At 33.9% G+C, this 23,581-nt stretch overlaps 1 protein-coding gene across 2 annotated transcripts in view; it reads left to right on the forward strand.

Moving 5' to 3' along the window:
* Positions 1-23,581, forward strand: part of LOC142973031 (uncharacterized) — a 91,851-nt gene that overhangs the window by 22,367 nt on the left and 45,903 nt on the right. The gene's annotated exons all lie outside the window — the stretch shown is intronic.

The raw sequence follows: 23,581 nt of genomic DNA on the forward strand, positions 1-23,581 counted from the left end.
AACTCTAATTAATACTATAATAATTTTTAGTACATGCAACATATAGCCAGATGAATAAAATGATTTAAACTGTACTTTTTAATTGATGTACGCACATAAACGTCCATAAATTCCAGTTACAAATAACACACTATAAAAGGATAAAAGGCAAAAAGAGATAGGGGAGCTCAGCGAAATAGTCGAATTAATTAATATTATGACAGAGCTGCGATCATTAATATGAGCGGATAATATTTTTTTTACTCCCCAATTAATGAACGGTGTTTTATTATGTGGATTTATGTGGCATAAAATAAAATTCCATCACCGGCACAGGCGCCACACTTGACATAAATCATGTTTCAATGGGACGCACTCAGCCTGGATTTGTTTACTCTAGTGCTGTTAATTTGGGTGTATCCTCGCGACGATCATTAGCAATGACAACCGTATTAATTACACGCTTTGTTCGATTGAAACGGGTTTGCGATGGCGACTAAATCGATTTCAGTCAAGACGAAAAACATCCAAGCTCTCAGGATTATCCGGCTAATAGTTGATTCACTACTTTATAAAGGATATATCAGTTATTGGAAAAGCTCTTAACTTAATTTAAATACTTATTTATATAGCAGTGTAACACGCATCTTATAGCCAATTTGCATACCAGATTAGTTAGTAAATACTTAACAAGCTATTCGAGCTGTCGCAGTTTCAAAATAACTGCACATTACCATACTGTAAGTACCAACATAGTTGACGTCTAAGTTATAACATTGAGGCTTAACTTTAATGATACATTTTATCACGGCACGGCTGATACTTACAGTTGGTAGACAATCTGCGTTGATCTTAAAGTTATAATCGTGCACGCCCTTTGCCGTCGGGTTCGGGAGCATTTACGCCCTTTGGATAGATAGAACCACGATTTTATAGGTCTTATAGATACTGAAAACGCGAAGGAGCCGTTCCCATTCTCTATAAAAAGTCGTTTTAAACTCAATGGTAGAGATAGACAAAAATAATTTTATCGTCGATAAAAAATCACTAGTATGTGAGCCTCGTTGTGTAAATAGCCTTCGAGCAGCCGGCCGTAACAGATAACTTTTGTTATTATCCACAACAGCTGATAAATGTCCACTGCAGGGAGTTGACTTATTAACCGATACAGAGAGTAAACGTTCTTTATTATTATTGCAATCACTTGGTTTAGACTTCTCTACATCAGCGAAAACTGTTATCGCTGTGTTAAACAGCTACATATATTTTTTTAAACCTTGGATTCTCATAGACTCATGAAGTTTTATAGATATCACTATAAAATAAAAATCTTAAGAAAAAGCGAAGTGTTATTTTACGAAACCATGTCAACTCGCTTGACTGAGGACGGATAAACTTTGAGGAGTGCCCCAAAGGAAATACCTATTCGTCAAAATATTTACGAAGCCAACAGACGGGAACATCTGAAACCTTGTTTATCTATTGGCCCGATATATCCATGACTTTTTTATTCGTTTTGTAAAACTTGTTTTGTTTTTCCTTAATACTAATTGACTTTCGGTTTAGATCAATCATTTTGTTTGAATAGCTAAGATTGTTGAATAACATTGAATAAAAATAACATATTGATATTCTGTTGAGACTTTATTCACTTATTACTTTGATATCTTTGAACCACGGCCATATTTTCGTGAACCATTGATCGCGTTATCTGGTCCGCCATAAATAATCTGTCTGGCCCACAATAAAATTGTTACAATGTAGACATACAGGGCGAAGGGTCGGTCAGTCGTATTGTATCTAGGCGATGAAAAAGGAATATCGTGAAAAGGTTGGAAATGAGTACGTTGCTCAGCTCTCGGTCGTCGGGAAGTAACAATTTTTGACCCACATATTTCACTCGTCCCCTTTTCTGTTCAACTTTAAACGAAGTCATTCTATACCACTAGGGATTACGAACGTTTTTAAAATGAAATTTGTGGAACTTTGTTAAATTGTGAAACTTATTCTGTTATCCTGGCAGATAGGACTTATAAAATATTATGACTATGGTTAACTACACTGTTTTTGTTCAGATAAGATGCCGAAACCTGTAAACAGCGATCTAATGTTACGTAACTTTTGTAAATAAACACCTCTGAAAGAAGAATAGGACGTATAGAATATAATATATTTTCCGCTTTTATAATAGAGTAAGTCAGACGCTAAGTGATACATTGGTATCATGGTACGTGACTGCGGTCTGTATCGATGTGTCGGAGGAGCTACCCACCAAGTCACGTAACACTACAACAAAGGTATTATTATTGTATTTAAGAAGTTTACTAACCACCATCCTTGATTATTTACTTGTGTTAAGTAATAATTAAATAGTAAGCGTTTATTGTCATTGCTCGTGCTTATAGGTGTTTTTTGCAAATACTCTCAGTTGAAGGTTCTTTAGTCCTTTAAGGTGACGAATGGCAGTCTTAAAGTGAAAATATGGAGAGCCCGCCTACTACAATAGTGATTTATTTTGATAGATTCGACGCAATTGTCGAATATATTTACCAAGTTCGTTCGTCCTGTTTAATTTGAATGGGGAAATACATATCTGATTTGGAACTGTTCCAATCACATCCATAGTTAGGAAATCTATTTGTCATATTTTTAAATAATCACTAGCAACTAATCTGATTTACTGTTAAAATACATAGTTTTCATAATATTTTTGCTCCTTTAAAAGATATTTAGTTATTATCAGCGACGCTGTAACGGTGGTAAACTTATGAGCTTACTAAAGGAATGGTGAAAGTTTTGGATTCTTGAGTACGGTGCAGCGCCTATGATGTTACCCGTGGGGACATAAAAACGGCGGATGCGTAACCATGATAAAATCGAGATTGCTTTTGGTTGAACGTGACACGATTTATGTGTCAACTGAGTGATGGCTAGGAGACTGAAGAGAAATGCATTTGTATCAAACCCAAGTAAGTGGAAAAGAGTTATCTTTGTTAGCATCGCGCGTGTATATTTTGTCCTTTACAAATGACACTGGCTGATTAATAATCCTGTCTGTGTGCTCGGGCCTTGCTTATTTTTGCAAGAAACCGCACGTCGTTTCCTCCAGGATAGCGTAAATGTTCGAACTCTTTCCTTTTCGTTACTCAAAAAATTGTTCCTTTGTTACTTAGCATATTTTACGTTTGATACGCGTTCTAGCGAAAAATAACAAAATCCCGAAAGGTTGATATTCACCAGTATTGTAACAAACCCCGCTGAAAGTTTATTTTACCGAGTAAAAATATTGTCGGTCCATAAAATAAAGATTTTGCAGTCGGAGCATGACATTTGTTAAATCGGACCGCACATTGTTAGGACCTTATTATAATAATTTTCCTCACATCCAGAATGCGTATAGGTAGTTGTTTGATTTCATGAATCCTTTATGTAAGCTAATGGCAGTTATAACTTTCAGTGTATTTTATACTTGACGATAATTTGTTTTGACTTCACTCGGGAAAGTTTGCAGAAGGCGTGGAAATGTAACTTATTCAGAGATTAGGAGCAGTTCCCGTATACGAGTTTTATACCAAATGTGTATTTTGGAAACAGGCAATGTGCTCATATTTTATATGAGGTAAATTACTAGCGTCTCGAGAGGCCTAAGTCGTTACAAACAAAAAACAGCAAAAGAAATGTAAGAATCCGTAAACAATAGAAACGAATGGGAACACAAAAATGTGTGGAGAAAATACGTGTAAAAAATATCAGAACTAGTAAGTACAAGTACTTTCTGAGAAATAAATCAACGCGACTGCAGAGCCTCAATGAGGCGGACAATGAAAAAACCGCAGAAATGGCCACAGGGTGTAATATCGTAGTTTTGTGCAAACCGCGGTCAGTTTTGTGAATGTTTTGAAGCACCCCCGCTTACTTTACCTACTTGACCGTTAAATGTAGCTTCGAAATGAATAAGTATTCAACGCTAAAGTTATTTTCGCGTCTAAATGGATACAAGTTAAAGCATACAACTGCAAAAGGGGAATGTTTATTCGTTTACTCAATATTCGTGTCAAGTTTAATGTTTCAAAGTGATAAATAGACGCAAACCGTGATCATGTTTTATAAAATAAAATTAAGATCGATGATGTATTATTTCTTGTTACAAAGAGGAAAAGGGGAAAGTAACAAAAACATGGTAGAATAATTAAACAATTGATGGATAAAATAAACTGTATCACACGACCATTGTTTTCTTTATGTTTATTGTAAGTACGTAACACAGAATGTAATGTTTTCCATACTTTCCCACTGGCAATAAAATGTATGCTATTTTTCACCTCTAATCGCCAGGTCTTCTTGCCTAGTAAGCAAATACAAATAGATATAGTTTCACAAATATTTTTTATCTTTATAATCAGTTAGAAATTCTAGGCTACAGGAGAATTAAACTTGATACATAAAATCCTTTAGACAAACAGAATCCTCGGCGTTATGAAATACATTTTTCTTTCCTTATTGACGGGATCGTAAAAGTACGTAAACTTTTTCTTAATAAATAAATATCAAAGCATTTCTTTTAAATACTTTACCTTTTTAGTTCGTTGCTTTCTTTTGTTTTAAGAAAAATGTAAAAATTGTGGAATTCTGACTACTGTATAAAAAGCACCGAAATAAGTAAATTGTTGGTGGATATTCGTGAAGTTAAGGAAATTGTATTTCAATGAAAATTATATTAAGGATGAAACACATTGTTTTATAAAAATATACAACAGTAATGTGATTTAAAATATTTATATTGTGCGTGAAAAACTTAACTAATACTTTCGAGCATAATATATACATGTAATAGTAACATTAGTACAATAAACTAATACAAAAGGTGTCTTTATTTTTCTATGTATTTTGCTAAATTTGTCTTAACCATTTAGGTATTCTGGATGTTTGTATATTTTATCATAGAATCATGAAACTGGCAACTAAAGACGTGACTAGACGTTTTTACTGCGCTTCTCAGCTTTATAAAGTCATAGCCAGGCGACTTTACTACGTGCGTAGGGAGAATACTTTTATACACAGAGAATTTTAATAGGAAATTGTAGCAATGTGAAAACGTTCACGAATAAGTTTTATTAAATACTCGTAAAGTGAATAAACAGCTTTAATCGCAATAACTCATGTCATAATTACTTTTTATGAACTCGCTTACAGCTTGTGGAATATTTACGCGGGTTTCGGCTTTCCACGTCTTGTTTCGAATGAAATATAGCAAAAAAGTGGAATTTTGCCAAAACCGAAAGACAGTTCATTATTTTAAATGTTTCGTTTAGGAACTTTTGGGCACAAGACGTATGAATATGACATGTGGCTTAAACAGTTCTCGCTTGCCAAAAATGGCATGAATGTCTCTGACTGAATAACTTATTTTGTGTCTTGAAAATACTATGTGTATATTGTATTGTATTCAAATGTTATGACTTTATACATATAAATAGTTTATTATATTATCAAGAGTTTAGGTTTTGCTATTAATGCATTTATTGATAAAAATAATATAATGTTAAGTAATAAAATTAACTTGTTTTGTATTAACTTCACTTGTGTTTATACTTTAACTTAAAAGAAGGAAAACCAAACATTTTACGTAGTATCATTGCGTTGAGTTGCTAATGTAGGTGTCACCCAAAACAAATAGCTCCGGAACTATTTGGTGAAATGAAAAAAATAGGGACGGTACCCTTTATTGCTTGTGGAGATATTCTTTTGACAAGACTCGTGATACCGCTCTCTTGTCATGTCCGGAGGACGTACCTATTATCTCGGAGGCATCGGGTCCCTGAAAATGAGTGGCTGGCGCCGCTTCGCCAAGGCTGCGGGCATGACCCCTTCGCATATCCCTACACAATACACATATAAGTAGTTATTACATGCGCTGAGCCGAAGGGCGGTGCGGCGACGTAAATCCTTACTGTCGTTAAACTATCTCTACGACAACGATACACTACAACCCTGCTTCTAAATCACGTTATTTTTTATAAACCGTAATTTAGCAAAACTTTTTAGATGAGCGTAGGCATTAGTCGTAAAATGAAATGAGTTCATCCCCGGTCTGGGAAAAACACATTACTTAATATAAGTTTAAGACTAGTTTGTGTTTGCACTACTATTCACTCCCGGGATGGTGTTTGTAGGTTTACAACTTACTTAGTTCGATGCCCCTTTTATTTCCCTATTCTTTCACATCACGCCATGATACTGACGTCATTGTAACTTTTATTAACTTGTCCTTGAGTACAGTCCTTGATCTGTTGAGTTTTTTATTGACACGTTTTGGTATTTTGTTTTTCACCAGCTAGAGGTGCTTGTTCTTGGCAAACATTTAGCAATACAATAAGTAAAACTCATTTATATATCAAGTGTATAATGGTTTAGTTGAATTCGTTAAAGTATTAACAAGATAATTTATTATCCCTATATATATATTCGATTGGATTCATTTAAAAGTGTCCCTAGTTGACTTGAAAACCTCCAAACTTTTCAAATTGTTGGGGGCAGTGTGCCAGATTTCATTAATTTATTACTAACTACAGAATTAATTGATATCCATCTATCTCATCAATGTGATAGTACATTTGTTGACAAATTATGATAATTGTGTTAACATCAACATAATAATGTTGTTGTTACTACTTATAGAATTTTAAAGTATTTTTAGTGTAAGTTAATGAAGCTAAATAATCACTTCAAAGCTTTTAATGCCTCACCACATTTATAAATACGTCATAAAGTTTTCCGTGTTTTTTCAAGACGAGGCTCAAAACGGAGAGGTCGTATGGTAATTCCTTTGTTCTGTGGCTCGGTAATTGAACCCAATTTCATATTTTGCGTACATTTATGTAAAGAAAAGCGCCTTGGAGAGATACACTTTATACCCAGATTAAGCAGAAGGGTCTATTGATAAAAATAAGATTACACTTTTTATAGGTTTAGAAAACAATTTTATAGGTTTACGCGATCGTTAATGCGGCTGTTCAACGCTCGATATCCATAAATAGAATATAGCATTGAAAGGTCACTGATAAGTAACGTGCAAAATAAATTGGAATTTCCAAGAAAAGCGCAGTTCTTTAATGCGGTACGTATGAAATACACGTATCGGAAAAGCCATGTTTACTTGTAGAAAGAAATAAAAAGAAAACGAAGCAGGTTTTCCTTTTCACCTGTTATATAAATAAGGCAACACAATGTTCTAAGTCCCTTCTATATTTTCTCCTTGCTTACTGATTTATGTATATTTTATTTACATGTATTCAGAACACGGTTTAGCATTTAGGCATTCGTTTTAACAGTATTAAAAGCTTTAAGAAAAACTCATTAATTTAAATTAAATGGAATATTCAACTCAATCTGACTAGATATTAAATACTAGGTTTATATTAATACATATGTGGTTATACATAAAATGTTATTATAAATGTAATGTGAGGATTTATTGTAACGTTTTGTATAACGGTACATTTATTTGACGAAAATTTCAGTGTTGGAACAATAAAGAGAACCGTAAATATAAAATTATTACATCAATATTGTCGCTCGAAAGTTTCACAGCAAAATGTTTGTGAAAATATTAAAAAATATCGATAAATTTGTTTATGTAAGAGATACTTTTAAGTTCAATAATACTTTAATATACAGAGTCGCTATTTTGCACCACTATCAACAACCAGCTAGCTTTTAACAAATTTTGTATTAAAACCTGATTAGTGCCCAAGTGGGTGCCGTAGGAACTATTTTTTAAATACATTTTGATTGTCAAACTTTCAATACTCGACACTGCCGTCTGTAGAAAATCGCGCTACTGATCTTATATGTACATATGACTACTACAAAGCGGAGGAGGTTTACAATTGAGTGCACATTATAAGTATAGACCCTATCTATATGTTCGCAATTTGAAAGGTTGTTTCCTCGGCGTTTAGCCTCGGGTAGTTAATACAAAATACAGGTTCTTTAATCAAGTTACTTTCAGGTGGGGTATGCGCATTTGTATCGAATTTTCATGAACAAAACGGACAAAGGAGTTCGGATGGCTATTTGCTGTTTTTGTGAAATTTGTTTCGGTTGCTTAGCGGATAAGTACCTAGGGGTTGTTTGTAATTAAATAACACGATGTGCAATTACAAATCATTTTAGTAGGAAGTAAAAACATTTTTTTTTATGTGGCACGATAAGCACACGTAAGTGGTTTAATATGTTTTCCAGAGAATAATAACCATCACAAACCCTTTACTTTTTCTTATTAGGTTCTTAAATTAATAAATCAATGTTTACTTGATCTAAAATAATTGAAATAAAAGCTCGAAAAGTAGCAATAGGTATATAACTATTGAAACTAAATCTGTTCTTATCTATACAGGAATTTTCCTGGGCCTAAGGGTCCATGTATACAACGACATTTCTTTAACAATAAATAATCAAACAATCGTATCCCAGATTAATTCAAAACTTGAACCAAAACAACCGAGCATTAACAACAAAGGGTAGTTTTAAAATTATCCCTCATAAACATAAAAAGGTAACATGGAAACAATACGAAGCTTGTATTATAATGGGAATATATGGACTGTGAAACGACCGGTAGGAAGCGGCACTGATTGTACCTGGATCTAAACTTTATGAATACAAAGTAACTTTGTATTTTTAAATTTCATTTATCATGTCAGCGGGTGTCCGACGTCGTGTCCCAATAGACGAGAGGTACAATTTGGGGACGCTTGGCAGATGGAGGGCTCAGTAATGGTAACACGGGTTCAAAGGTGACTCTTGTTTATCCCTTTTATGAAATCTGTTAGTTGCTTCAACGAATCTGGTATTACGACGGTATGACGAGAAATGTTGTGATTCTGTAGGTACTAAAGTTTATAAAGATGAATCTTTCAGTGTGGGAAATCAAAACTTTTTATGTGAATAGAAGTACATACATTATAAAGAGATGGAATTGAATTGTTTTAAGTTGAAATTAAAATCGTCGACATTTTAATTTGTCGCTTCTTTATTGCTTTTTAATATGTATATTTTTACAATAATTGGCAGAATATTTCAGGTATAAAATATTGCGTTTTATCGTTGAATACAACAGCATCAATTGATATTAATTCATCTATAAAAGCTGTATGTAGTTTTTCACTGAAACTGATATTAACCTGGCAAAGTTTACATAAAATGAATGTTTTGTTTGCATTCAATGTTTTTATAGTGCTGTTTTTTGTTTTATACGCGCAGGCGCGCAATAAAAATGTATAGATATTCATTTCAATGTATTCTCTCTACCATAAATGTCAGGAACCAAATAAAAACAACGTAGCGCCAACAATGTATAGTTTGTCTCGTTCTGTAAAACTATGAAATGTAGGACCAAAATGGTTAAAAAATTAACCGAGCATGGTTTTAACTGAATTGATTATATAATATTAAAGACAGCAAGAAAGCATAAGTTGTTTCTACTTCAAGAGCCTCTTACAAAAAACACTTTTTTTCTGTACTTAATGAATGAAGGGACTACTAGACGAATCATGTAGGTATATTACGAAAGAAAAAATAAAAGGAATAATATATTGAAATTTTACGTGAAAAAACTGAGATCACGAAGTGTCACAAAACTTAGATTTATTCGTACAATTATCGGATAACTTGTCGCGGCTTACTAACGTCAACGCCACGCACCTGTTCACGAGCCCTTGTATTACAATGAAAATATATTTAGAAAATACTTTAAGTAAAATATTGTTAGACGCGTTCACGGGAAAGAACAGTAGGACTTTATCAGTCGGATCGGTGATTTGTCAGAAAGAGAAAGACATGATAGATCGTTGATCCTATTGGCAATATCCTATTATCCTGCTCTTGACTGAACGCTCCTTTAAGCTGGATATCGCAGACAGCGAGTCGAGTGATGTGACTTGTGACGTAATACGTAGAAACGTTTTGTATTTTATACTTGTAGAGTTATAATCCAATAATTAAGCGACAAATTTATTAAATTCATTCTAATCGTATATCGAATTATACGGCCCGGGGATTTGCTCAGCCGATGGGAATTAAGCATGAGAGACAAATTACATTATGATAGCCGAATTACTGTGAGATATTCGCGCGAAATCGTTACATGGATTAGTTATAGGTATGACGGAAAATTTACATTGTAAATTATACGATGTAAGTGACTGATGTAGATATAATATTATGTTTATCAAATTTACTCAGCGTATTCATTTTTAATTAATAACCTTACAAATTATAAAAATGGGGCCAATCTGTTAAGAAATAATATTGATTCGTTTCGTTTTGATTCATGACGATGTGCCAAATTCATAACAGATACAGTACAATATTGAACATCTAATATGTCAATTTATATTCAACACCACGTACAACTTATTATTCTTAAACAACGTCGGCGGCGGTCCTAAAATGAATAGATCAATTCAATTTGGTTCAATCAAAGACTATTTAAATCAAACGCTTCGAAGGAATATTTGAAGTTAGTTAATAATACAAATTCAATTAAAAATTCTGTCAGAAACAAATAACGGACGATTTGATTTCTAAACATCTGCACTGACATTCGTGGTGTGTTATATTGATCTGTTCCATGTAAGTTTCATTCTTATTAGACGCTTGGCTGGATTCCAACTAATTAGTTCCTGGCCATTACGCCAGCAGCACTCCTTTATGAAAGTATCGCTCAAAATGTTAAGCCGATTTATACATAACATAATATGGTTGAGTGTTACGCGTAAAGCTGCTTAAAGCAATAATACTTATAACATTGCTCTATGGAGTACAGAATGCGTACATACTTGTCAAAACAGAGCGCTCTACTGTTCCTCCAAAATTACTTACTTCAAGTCGTCTCCGAAATGTGAAGCGAATGTGAAATCGTATTGATTTATTATATTAGTGGATTATATTATTCAGCCAACGTATAATAAATCAGATATATTTGGGAATCATTCCGAGAGACAAAGATCTGATTTACTTGGATTTCCATTACTAATGGTATGAGGTATGCCTTTTTGTATGTTGTAACTGGCTTCAAAGAAGTATGTATTCCAAAATAATACAGGGTCTACATGTACGTCCCACACTAAAGTCCTACGAAAAAGTTAAATAGGATGCAAAACTCAAACAAGAAAATATTGTTCGCAAATAATATTGTGTAGTTACATGTAAAATTAGCTTTCATTTAATGTGTCTACGAAGTGCACAGGAGCTGTTTTATTTTTGGCAATTGCAAGTTTGTAGACTGGTATAATGTTGTTAAGCCCCACTTTAGTGTAAAATCTCTACGACACCAACTTTCAACGACAGTACAAATTATTGTTGTTGTTACAGGCGTTTGTGGTACTCGCAGAGAGTGTAATCTGTTTAACTTTTACATTTTATTTTGTATTTTTGCAAGAAGTTGTTCTACCAAACGATGAATATACACTGCTTATCCATTTGGAATGTCAAAAGTTGAGAACATTCCTTGTTTCGAGATCGTTAACAGGGGGTTAATTCAATCACCCATTGTTAGTGTTTCTTAGCAAACAATCTTTAGTTTTCTTTTCCCTGGTAAAACAACAAAAGGACGTGCGATCGCGCTGAACTTTCTGAAGACGAAATCTCGGCTAAGTGTAGCGTTTGTCGAATGAAGAAACTTTTGATAAGTGGTAGCATTTATGTTGCAATAGAATTGTACATAAAATGCAAGATGTTCAACATAATTGAATTATTAGTTAAGTATGTTAAATTAATCTTTTTATTATTTTTCTTTTAGCGGGCCGTTAAACAGAAACACTATGAAAAAATTTCAAAGAATCTTTAAATTGGAATTATAGATAACAAAACTGTGTATGTTATATGTATACGGCATCAGACTTTAGTTAGAGCAAATATTGAAGCTAAGATATGCTTTTATCATCTTACCCGCCTTCAGGGAGTCCAGTGTATCGTGTAATAGAAATCCTAAGCTTGAAGGCAACTCGTCGGGAGCATCTGTTTTCGATCTAGCGTTTTCCGTTTCATCCTAGAGTGTTCCTCGAGCTTGTCTGCCACGTCACGTACGCCGAGATTGCCACGATGTTCTCGTTATGAATCGTCTAGTCCCACGAACCTATACATATTTATTCATCTACTTTGGAATGCTGATTATTTTATACTTCATTTTTTCACCATTCCCCTTCTTCTTTATCTCCCACATGCGTATATGGCTGTATAATAAATCCACTTGGAGCATTGCTGTAATTTATAGATGCATTTAATTTTCCTCATACCAATCGCGAAATAATATTTCTACTTTGTACGCTCCTCGTGTAACATAGAACGCGTTATCTAGAATTTTATGAATTTCTTTGTTGAAAACTTGAGGTTGCCAAATAAAGCTTCAGCTGAATTGGTACTATTTGAAGTTATTTAATGAGAGATGTGTAATAAAATTGTAATTCTAGCGCAGGCAAAGCAGGTTTCCCGAGCTTTGTTAATGTATTTTTTCTAACGATGTTCAAATTAAATCAGCCTCTCCTAGCTACCATCTAAGTGTTTCCAATTCTGCGCGTAAAGCTTTCAGGCGAAACACGTCACAGTCAGGCGGCTCTCGTTTTATATTCATGTAACAACATCGAAACAATAAATTCGCATTTGTATGTTTGTAATTTGTCACGTGTTGTTTTACTAAGTCGTTATAATTCTATTGTCGAGTTTACCGGGACTTCGCGACGTTCACGAGGAAAGTAAAAGCAATCATAAATCAGCGGAGAATTTCGGCGGGAGAATCGATTGGAGAGGGAACGTAGATCCTATAGGCACAAAAACTGTCTACTACAGTGAACAGAAAGGCTTTAAAGCTGTCGGCCGTTATCTCTAAGTTGTTAAAGACAGATTTCGTTAATGAGTTTTTGTTAGCCTTTTCAAGACGTTGGTCATCAAACTCACTATGAGCGTTATCTTTTCGCTATTCAACTGCGTTAAGTTTATCCACTCCTTTTATTATGTCTGGCATATCCTATTGTGTGTTATGAGATTTTAACGAATTTTTTATATGAATTGGTTTGTGATTGTAAAACAGTTACGTAATCTACAGCTTGTTATAAACTAGTTAAATTGTTGGTGTAGCTTTGACTTGCGTAAGTGCTTGTCAAACTTGGGAAGTACATAGTTGCATCATTAGCCTTAACGACTTGTGTATACAGCAACGTCTTTTACATTTTTATAATTGCGTTTATTACAAAGTCTTGGGTTCTTCAGCATTGTAGTCATTATTAGAGTTCTAACTCTATTCTCTATTTTATTTGTGTTTTTTCTGATTTGGGGTTTATTTGTTAAATCGCCTAATAAATAATAGTGACGCAAGTAAAACGATAACAAAAACTTTCATCAGATATGTTTGTATTAAAAGCTTCGGGCGGAGTTGTTTGATTAATGAAGATAAGTTCGAGAGCCACCGATACTTGTATAAGGCTGAAAGAGTTTTTAGGTCGCGAACATTCTTAAAGCTGAGGCCACAGAAGCCTTTGCGCTTGTTCACATTAAACTTACTACGTCACGTTTCTGAAAAAATATTTTCGGAGACTATCAGAAAATATCGTCAGAAAGATTTTAGAACGTACCTAGCACTCAGGGCATCCGAGATGTTTGCTACCACCACCTTAAAATATCCTCGATGAAATGGCTGATATTTTATTTTCCGTGTGAAAAGTAATCGCCATATATTCGCAATAAAAATCTTATCAACCGAATCAAACGATTCAGCGGTGTAATTTTTATGGGGCTGTAAAGACAGCGGACCTTTTTCCGAGTAAACACCTAAACTCTGCGAATCCAGTTTCATTCTGGAGAAGTGTCTACGTATAAACAAGCCTGTGTATGTAAGTATTATATCCCAAGGGTCGTTGTATTTTATTATTTGTTTCATGTTTGCTGACTTAGATTAAATCGTAACGATTATTTAACCTTGATACATAGAAACTGTTTTGCTAGGATTGATTAATGTCTTCGAGAGGTTAGCTGCCGTTTATACGTGTGTTTAGGTCCTTAATTTTCTCGAGACCCGGGCTATCCCTTACATATTGGGTTTTGTAGAGGTTGGACAAAACACTGTATTATCTTAGCTAAAAGATTGCCTCTACCCAAATCACATGAGCTGATAAGTTGGATTAATTACTATCTTAAGGAGGCAGAGTGAGTGACTCATTAATTTAAGATTAATAGGATTTATATAAAGATTCCGGTAGTTTTATTATTAGTAGTTAAATTAATTAAGATAAAATAATACACTTTCTTATTTTAAACCTCTAATAGTGTTATTACGAACCTATCTTAATTAAAAGTTGCCTACAAATAAAGACGGCAGTTTTAAATGTTCAGGCACGGAGCGTGAACAGTCGCTGAATTCAGATTTCCTCATTTGAATCCATCATTTCGCCCCAACCAATGGAATTTGTTCAGTGTGATCTTTTTTAAATTAACATTCCTTACGTCTCGCCTCTCAAGATAAGACTTGTTCATATGCAAACAGTGTGTACGATGTTATTGAATAACAGTCTAAAAAAGTTTTTTCTTTAACCATTTTATTTCCATTAAAACTGTAAACTGATTCGTATTATTAACTATTTATACTATTCGTGTTTGTACTCAACAAGGGAAACTTTAATACCCAAAATGAACATAAAAATAACAATTCATGTAATTAATGAATAATTTACACATAGGTGAGAGCATAAAATACTCCATTAACACGAAGCTTAATTGCTTGCACCTCGTTGATTTTAAGCTCTGGTCCCGCAAACATTAATGTAGTTACAAATGAACTATCGTGATTTATGTTCACCCAAAACCTTCGATTTATTCCCAAAATATAGACTTATTTTTTGGGCCGACCTAAGTGCTTGTCTCAGATATCCTTTTTTAAGGTTGAGAGATGAATCTTGCTCTATCTACTTTTGATAGTGACAGAGACAAATGTTCGTATAAATTGTATTTTTAGGTACTTTCGGCGGTATGTTTAATCTCAATTTTGTTTGTTGCATTACTAATGTTATCAACACGTAAAAAGAAACAAAGAGGACGAAATGGAAGAGTTATTTTTGTGTCGAGTTTCCTTAAGCGTTATAGACAATATTTTTTCGTGAAAGCAGATTTATGACTCCGTTTGAGTGAGTAAGCAGATTAACTTGATTTATTATGAAAATGATGTTTAGGAAACGAATTATAAATCTAAGCTATTAAAAACACGAAGACAGCAACGAAATTAACTGCAAATTTCCTCCTCGCAAACTTCCGGAAATAAATCGTCACACGCGACATTGTGATCATGTGTAAGTTAGAATTTATTAACATGAAACATTATGGCATTAAGTACTTCGTTGGTTGAGCCACTCACAGTGTATGTGTGAGAAAGATTGCGAGGAGCTAAAATAAAATGCAATGAGTTGGTGTTAACACCCCTTTGATGTTTATACAATAAGCTTCGATGCAGCTTAAATAAAATGCAGCTATAAAGTGCAGAGATTAGAAATAGCAATAACCTCGAAATGGCTTTTGTAGCAATAATGTGAACTTTCCTGGGCTTTAATAGTATTTTGTACTGATTCAATTGGTTTAAGAGCTGCGATTCACAGACAATTTTTGTGTACACTTTTGGGTAGAGAAATAACACAATAAATAACTGTAAGTAGGTTATGTGAAATCAGAGATAAAGTATGAGGAAATGGGCAATATTCAAAACACAATTTAATGTAATAAGAACAGAGAACAAACGATAAAAGGAATTTTGCCTTCGGACACAAACTCGGTTTGCAAATTGAAAATGCTTACTGCTAACATAACGTGGATTAAACCATGACCGGGAGATAAAAATATGAAATTATGCTTTTTAGGTTAGCTGCTGTGGGGGAATTTGTGTGTGAACACGGTTATTGCTAAGTTGATAAAAATATAATCTACTTTGTGGACTGGCTCATAACCAAATCGAGTTTCATGGGAAACTCACTTTAAATACCATGTCTACTCATATTAAAATAGTTAGAGTAAGTTTATAAATCTGTTTGTAGTGCTTTTTGATCTAAACAGTTGGCGTATTTAATTAAAATTGTTAGATTTATAAATTACGTCCCCGGGAAAAACCAGGGTATAAAATATTGCCTTATAAGCATGAGTTAGCAATGATATTTTTTTTTTCTGAGAATTAAAGAAAATCTGATATTATATTAATTAGTTTCAGATTCAGACTCAGACGTAATACTTTGCATAAAACGACGTGTTTAATAGGCTTTGAAATATGTCATTGGTTGATATAAAGCTGATAGCTATGTTTGCACAACGTGGTCGTGTTCGTAGAAATATTTACTCGTCTCACACGGATTTGAAATAACTAGAATTTGAATTTATTGGAATATTCACTCTAAAATAGCTCCCTTTGAAACTAGTAGTATTGAGGAAACTAATTTATTTGAGATTAATATTACTTACAAAAGTATGAACGGAAATTTGAAATAAAAATATAGTCATTCGACGACATTCTAAATCCGCAAATTTAACGTCAGATTTAGATATCACCCATGACTGAGGATTTTGATACATACCTAATGATGATGGATTGGTGAAACTGATATGAAAACATACAAAGTACTTTGATTAAACATCTGACTATAGAAGAAACAGCGCAGTAGATGGAATCTTGAGCGACATCTCAATAGAGCATATTGAGCTGACTTCGAGAATCACCTTAAGTGTTTTTATGCATCGCTCCACTTATGCGCGTCGCTAAATTGATGGCGACAAGCTCTCAACATGCAGCGAGAATATTTATATTAGATGATGCAAATGACTTCAGCACTCTAAGGAAATTACTCCTACCAATGAGCATACCTTTCACCTGATCCGACCTACTTTTTCATAAAGTCGATATCTGAAAGGCGATCACGCATATTCTATCATCAAGAAGCTATTGTGATGTTTTCTAAAGAAATAACTACGAGTGGAACCAATTTTATTGCGACTGTCAAACTTTATCGGATGTTAGACATATTTTAATTGAAATTATATGACTGCGTCACTGAAGCGGTTTACGTTTTATAGTAAAAAAGTATGTTAAGAGCCCACGGGCCAAGATAAGGGTAATAAGATGTTATTTTACCACGTATCTTTTTATTAACGATTTCACAAACCGTTAAAATTTGACGTCGTACACGCGCCGCCTGGCACGTGACTCCTAAATTATGGAGATTGAGGGCTTGTTTCATTCCGTGTGTAATATAAAGGTGTTACACTTTTACATCACATTATGTATTAAGCTTTGAGCTATGAGCTTATAAAACTTGTAAAGGTTTTCCCTTTTTCCAATTAAAATTAAGCAAACTTCACTATATAAAATACATAGGTTCTAAATTCTAATAAATCTTTATAAATTATCATAAATTGAAGTTGTACAACACTTTAAAAACGTGAGTAAACTTAAACGATTTTTCAAAGCGCATTTATGATATTCCTAATACTTAGTATTTTGACAGATCCACTTTATCTTCGTTGTTTGCTGATCACAATGTCAAATGTTTTTAGAAGATTCTCATTTTATTTGACTTAATCTTTGTAATTTTTTTAAACAAAATTATTCAAGTCTTTGTTATTAAGCATCCAGACTTGTGAATACTTAGTGTTATCTGTTTAAGTGATCACAGCTGCTGAAAGTCACGACTCCAATTACGTTCAGTGCGCGTTAGCAGGCGCCCCGTTTAAATAATGGCCACCCATCAAGAAAATAACGGCTAGCTCTGTTGCTTACCCACGCATCTAGTTAGTTACCATTTGCAAGCCTCTCAGTCTCGCACTTAACCGCCTTGTTAACTAATAATGAGGCGCCCACAGGTTGAGTTATTTGCACCTCTACGAAACATACAATACTCGGCCAAGGAATTCAAAACACTTATTTGTTTTTTCTATAAAGTATTCATTATTGTTTATAGTTTTTTTTACATTGCACCCATGATTTTCGATTAAAAATAAATGAAAGATAAAAGAAAATCGAATCTGCAAAACGTAACATTTGATAATGGACTTTCCAAGTCTAGTGTCAAATCAGTTCTTAGAAAAATAGTCTTGCGATTCAATCGAGGAACACAATGCATTCGAATCTCCATTTTGTCTGGCTGCACACGTCGATTGATTTTTAAAGTGAGAATAAATTGGCCAATCTTCGAAAGCGCTTTTTCGCGTCAGATGAATAATACGATTTTTAAATGGACGATTTTGGTTGGTTTTTAATTGCGAACGAATGTGAAACTATAAATTGAAAGCTGAAAAATGTGTATTGTTATTTCCAGGACATGAATTTGATAATTAAAATAAAAAAATCTCAATTTCTCTAATTTTTACAAACGCTGTGGAAAAAGTAACTAACGATCTATATTACGTAAAACTTGGGTCCACGACGTGTTTACACCAATGGCTCTTCAATATGTAAACAAAAAGGCACAGTTACTGTCCATAGACTTAAGCACTGCCCTGAAACGTGTTTATCTTCCGTAATCACCTTCGAAATGTTTTATCAACGTTGCGGTTAGAAAACAATCGATAAGGCTTAGGGTGTGAAAAACCCAATACACACTTGACCGATTTTACTCATTGAGCGAGAACAAAGAGGTGTACATATCTGCATACCGCCAATTTACGTGAAAGGATTGCATAATTCTTGGTGCTGCATTGCGTGTGATCCGATATTCGTAGATCTACAAAAATATTTTCATATAGCTTGGTATAAAGTATCATAACGTATTTTGTGATAAAATGATCTGTCAGGAATCAACATTATATACAGGATTGTTATATATTAAATGAATTTGCAATAATGTTGGTGATCCGATAAATAAACATGGTATCAGTACTACAGTTACACAAAGTGAATAAATTATCTCATTTCCATAACCGCTAGTAGTTATCGCATTTACCCTAATAAACTGTTATCAGTTTAATACCTTCCCAATCGGATTACTTCTTATTATAAAGTCACTTTGATTACGGCTCCGGGAACACAAATACGATGAAATTAAGTTTGGCGTTTCAATTCTATAAAGTAGTATTGAAACTCCAATAATATTCGGTAATATTTGTGACTTATATGTCAAGTTAGGTTCAGTATTTACTGAAGTAGAAAGTAGAGGACTGATATATTTGGTTATTTTGAAATAAAGTAGACCTACGGTATTCGGTTTTCCAGTATAAAGCTGTATAAAACTTCTGAGTGCTAAACCTTGTCCACCAAATGTTGAATGATTAAGTTGTTTTCGGAACTAATAGTATGAATAGGAAGGTGATCGGCCGACTAAAGCCACGCTTTTATTTTTGATGCTGAGCTATCGGTGTGTAACATAAAAAAAATATGAATAATTTTATTAATTGTAAACGAAACATCTCCCTCTACTTTCTGAACTTGAGTAAATTCCGGCCCTTCGCCCGTACATAAGTCAAGATTAAGAGCCTGTTTGTCCGAAACATGGGTGTTTGCCAACTTTCCATGTAAATAACAGTGTGTTTTGTGAAACATAGTGAAACTAGTTGTGTCAGGGTGGCATGACAAAGAGAACAAATAATAGCTTTGTTGTAATTTTACTTCAGTAAAAAGCAAACACGAGGCTCGCCGGGCATAGGTAATGACTCTGCGGTATTGGGCACACGTGCGGCCGTTTTACGCACAAATTATTGTACAATACGTACAAGTGCGCATGCTTCGGGGGATCTAAATAGACACCTGCGCTTTTGATGCGAGGAATACAAAAGATAAAGGTCAGAAGGAGGATTATTTAAAATAATATCTTGTGGAAAAAATAAGTCAAGATTCGATGAACGTTATTTTTTGGTTTCATAGAAAAATAGGATTTAATTTTATTTTATTCATGGTAAAGTTAGGTGTTAGGTAAGTAAGTGTTAGGTACTTTGAGAGACTAGTAGTATTTCACTAATTAGATAGATTTGTAGAGTCGTTGCTCATTTTTACAAACATGCATTAAACCACGCCCTGTTTTCGTTTATATTAAAAAATAAAATATTTACTATTGTTAAGAATAAAATAAGGATAGTAGGAGTAGATAAAAGAAAACTCGGTTTGAGCTTCAATTGCCCTCGGGCAAGCACCCGGGAAAGGTTTGTACTTGTTCATATTATTTTTGTACAAAATCTTTCAGGACCGCATAAAACTACTTCATAATTTAATGTACACCAACTTTTGTTAATTTGTACGTTGTATGTTTTGTACTTTTATTTTTTGATAGTTTACATAACAACCATAATGTTATTTTAAAAACAAAACAACATGGCGCTTAAAGCATTGAATCAAACCAATCCCGTTTACAAATATGTTGACTGATGTTGGACAACTATTTGTATTCGTGTGCTATAAATATAAAACTGTTGACTCAAAACCGTTCTATTTCGAGTCACTGCAACTTGTAATGAAAAACGTTTTCATCATCGTCAAATGCAAAAAAATGGTGCCCGAAAATAAAATCCGTGTCCCAAAACCACCTAAACTATCCATCAAATTCAATATGAAACATTTTCGTGAATAACGGAATATCCTGTGATAACTCTAAATACTTTATTAGTTCGCTGATTGTTGTTGATTAATGGCCGTCCGAATAAATACAATATCACAGGGAACAATTAACTGAAACTGCCTTTAATCTTCACAATTGTTTACGCTCGCTCACAGAGTAATGAATTAACCCAATGGTGTACAAATCCCGTTGTACTCTACAACCGTTAGATTTATCGGAATACCAAAACCAGCCGCGTGGTAAATTTTCCGAATTAAAAAATAATTGTACACATCTGCTGAGCGTGTTAATTATTTGGCTGTTAATTTTTCTGGAGGACATTTGTTTATCACGTTCTTTTGGATGGCCGGATTTTTAAATTCATGCTTTAGTACATATAGTAATTAAAACTTTATCGGAAAAAATGTGTTTAGTATTGGAAATCTTTCATGCTTTGAAATTTAGTTATTGGGTTTATTAACAGCTAAACAGAAAGCGTTAGTGTTAGACCCGTCTGGAAAAACTAGGCATTTCTCACATGTAGCAAAAATCTTTATAGGTTCATGTTAACGTCTGAGAACCGGTTAGTAAAACAGAAACGAAGAAAATCATTAAATCATATAGGAAAGCAGTGTAGGTAATCTACAGAATGTTTTCCCACCCAGCGATTATTTACTGACGACTTTATGTGCGGGGCACGTATGGCAAAAATGCCTTTTATTGCGATGGCCCATTGAATTATGGGCTCGATCTATACAACGCAGCTTCTATTTGCACTTGATTGTGCCTGCGTATGTTTGTATTACCCCGCCAGATGGTATAACTCCGTAATAAGGACATCTTTGAGTCAGATACGTTAGTATAAACATTGCGTTGCGGTTATAATACAAATGAATGTATTTCCGTCTCTTTCACTCTTATGCAAACTCGAAATTAGATTGGCATACAGTGCCATGTATTAATTACGCAATATTAAACAATTAACTAATTAAATTGCAATATGTACTTACACTGTCATCTGGGGGCACGGAAGTGCCCCCGCAAGTCGAGCAAAAAAAAGCAGCACGGCCGTACCATACTTTTCTCGAAGCAATTCGGGCTATTTTCGACCCCCCTATAATGTCGTTGTGGATAAAACAAGAAGCCTGAATTTTCAGCAACTAATTATTCATTGTATAAACACGGTATATTTAAAATTTCAGTCAATTTGAACCAGTAGTTTAAAAATGACAACTTGTTAAAATTTTGAATTTTGTCACTCACTGATTCACTGACTCACTGACTCACCGATCATCAAAAGTCTAAGGTACTTCTAGCAGACGTAGAAGCTTAATATTTAGAATACAAATAGGGTTTAGTGTTTTAATCATGGGAAAAATTCAAAATTTTCTAATTTCGGTCCAGTTTTCTAAATACACTAACTGCAACATTAACTTTGTAATCCCATATAAATGTATAAGATTACAAGATTACATTTGCAGTTAAGAATCATTATTAATGTAGAAAATAATAAATAATAGGTGTAGATAGGAACATACTATATGAGGCGTAACGGGAGGGGATATAATGTGGGTAAGGGTGTTTAGCCCATGAAACTGAAAAACATTCCCATAGGAAAATATGTTGAATTATAAGAAAAAACGTCTTTCCATACAAATTGGACTTATGTTCGTTCTACAAAAAGAAGTGAGATCCCACCAAAAACATTCTGTAAAAAGCTCAAGTCTCGCAGCTCAGTCTTTCTGGCGTAAAAAGTGTTGAGATCTATATAATACCAAGTCGATTAATCTATTTAGTCTCTACTTAAAGGACCTTCTGTCTTAAGTTATTACATAAGTTATTATAATGCCAATATTAAAAATATTTTACGTTTAAAACAAATAGATCGACTTGGTCATCGCATGAAAACACAAATTCGCCATAAAAATTTCAGGAGCATTAACTTCTCGTCGTGCTGTGTAGTGTAATACATACAAATCATGCGATGGCCAGGTCGGTCTATTTGTTTTAAACGTAAAATATTTTTAATATTGGCATGATAATAACTTATGTAATAACTTAAGACAGAAGGTCCTTTAAGTAGAGACTAAATAGATTAATCGACTTGGTATTATATAGATCTCAACACTTTTTACGCCAGAAAGACTGAGCTGCGAGACTTGAGCTTTTTACAGAATGTTTTTGGTGGGATTTCGATTTTACTGGGTATCGGTCGTAAGCTCAGAGATGAGGCGAAAAAATATTTAAAGCAAATTTCATCAGTACTTCATATCAATGAATTTTATGTATGCGTAAAAATAGATGCTGCCAAGTTTGATATCGAAATGTGATTAAATTGAATTCATTGATAAAAAAACATTTTACGGTGTTGGATATTTTTCTGTCATTGAAGTATATAATATAGATATTTTGTTATGAGGTGTAGATACAAAGGCTCTGTGAACAAAAATCGTAGGTGTCCTCACAAATTGTAAACAACTATAGCCACTTAAAGCTTCAGTGCGGCATCTGGGCGACGTGGTACTGCCGAAAAGCATATTTCCTGACCATTATATGACATCAAAGATCGTATTTAATTATATGTAAGCTACTCAGATATGCAGCGGTATTAAGGTGTCGCCTTTAAAGCGGTAGTTCGGCGCGGCAAAGTAACATTGAGCCACTTGCCTCGAGGCCTGCCACTTTTGAATATGCATGACAAGCCTCGAGCCTAACGGGTGCCCATATAGACTTGCTCAAGTGGAACCCGTTACTAAGTCTTGCTGAATAACATAAAATTAAAAGAACAGAACAAAACATAACTAGTATTGCACAAACTAAAATCACTTGTTCGTATTCCTTCTTAACTCACATTTGTCTGCGATGAATATGTATCGTACTCTGTATAATATTTCCCGAATATGTATCAGTACCGACTTTTGTTTGTAACGATATTTAGTTGGCAAGTAAACTTGTTTATTTAGTTGGCAACCAACTCTCCGACTAGGTAGTATTTGATAAATATTAAATAGATATTGGTTTCCTATTTATACTGACATAGAACAAAGAACAAG

The sequence above is a fragment of the Anticarsia gemmatalis genome, chromosome 5 (assembly GCF_050436995.1).
Source record: "Anticarsia gemmatalis isolate Benzon Research Colony breed Stoneville strain chromosome 5, ilAntGemm2 primary, whole genome shotgun sequence".
In the NCBI taxonomy this organism is placed as follows: Eukaryota; Metazoa; Arthropoda; class Insecta; order Lepidoptera; family Erebidae; genus Anticarsia; species Anticarsia gemmatalis.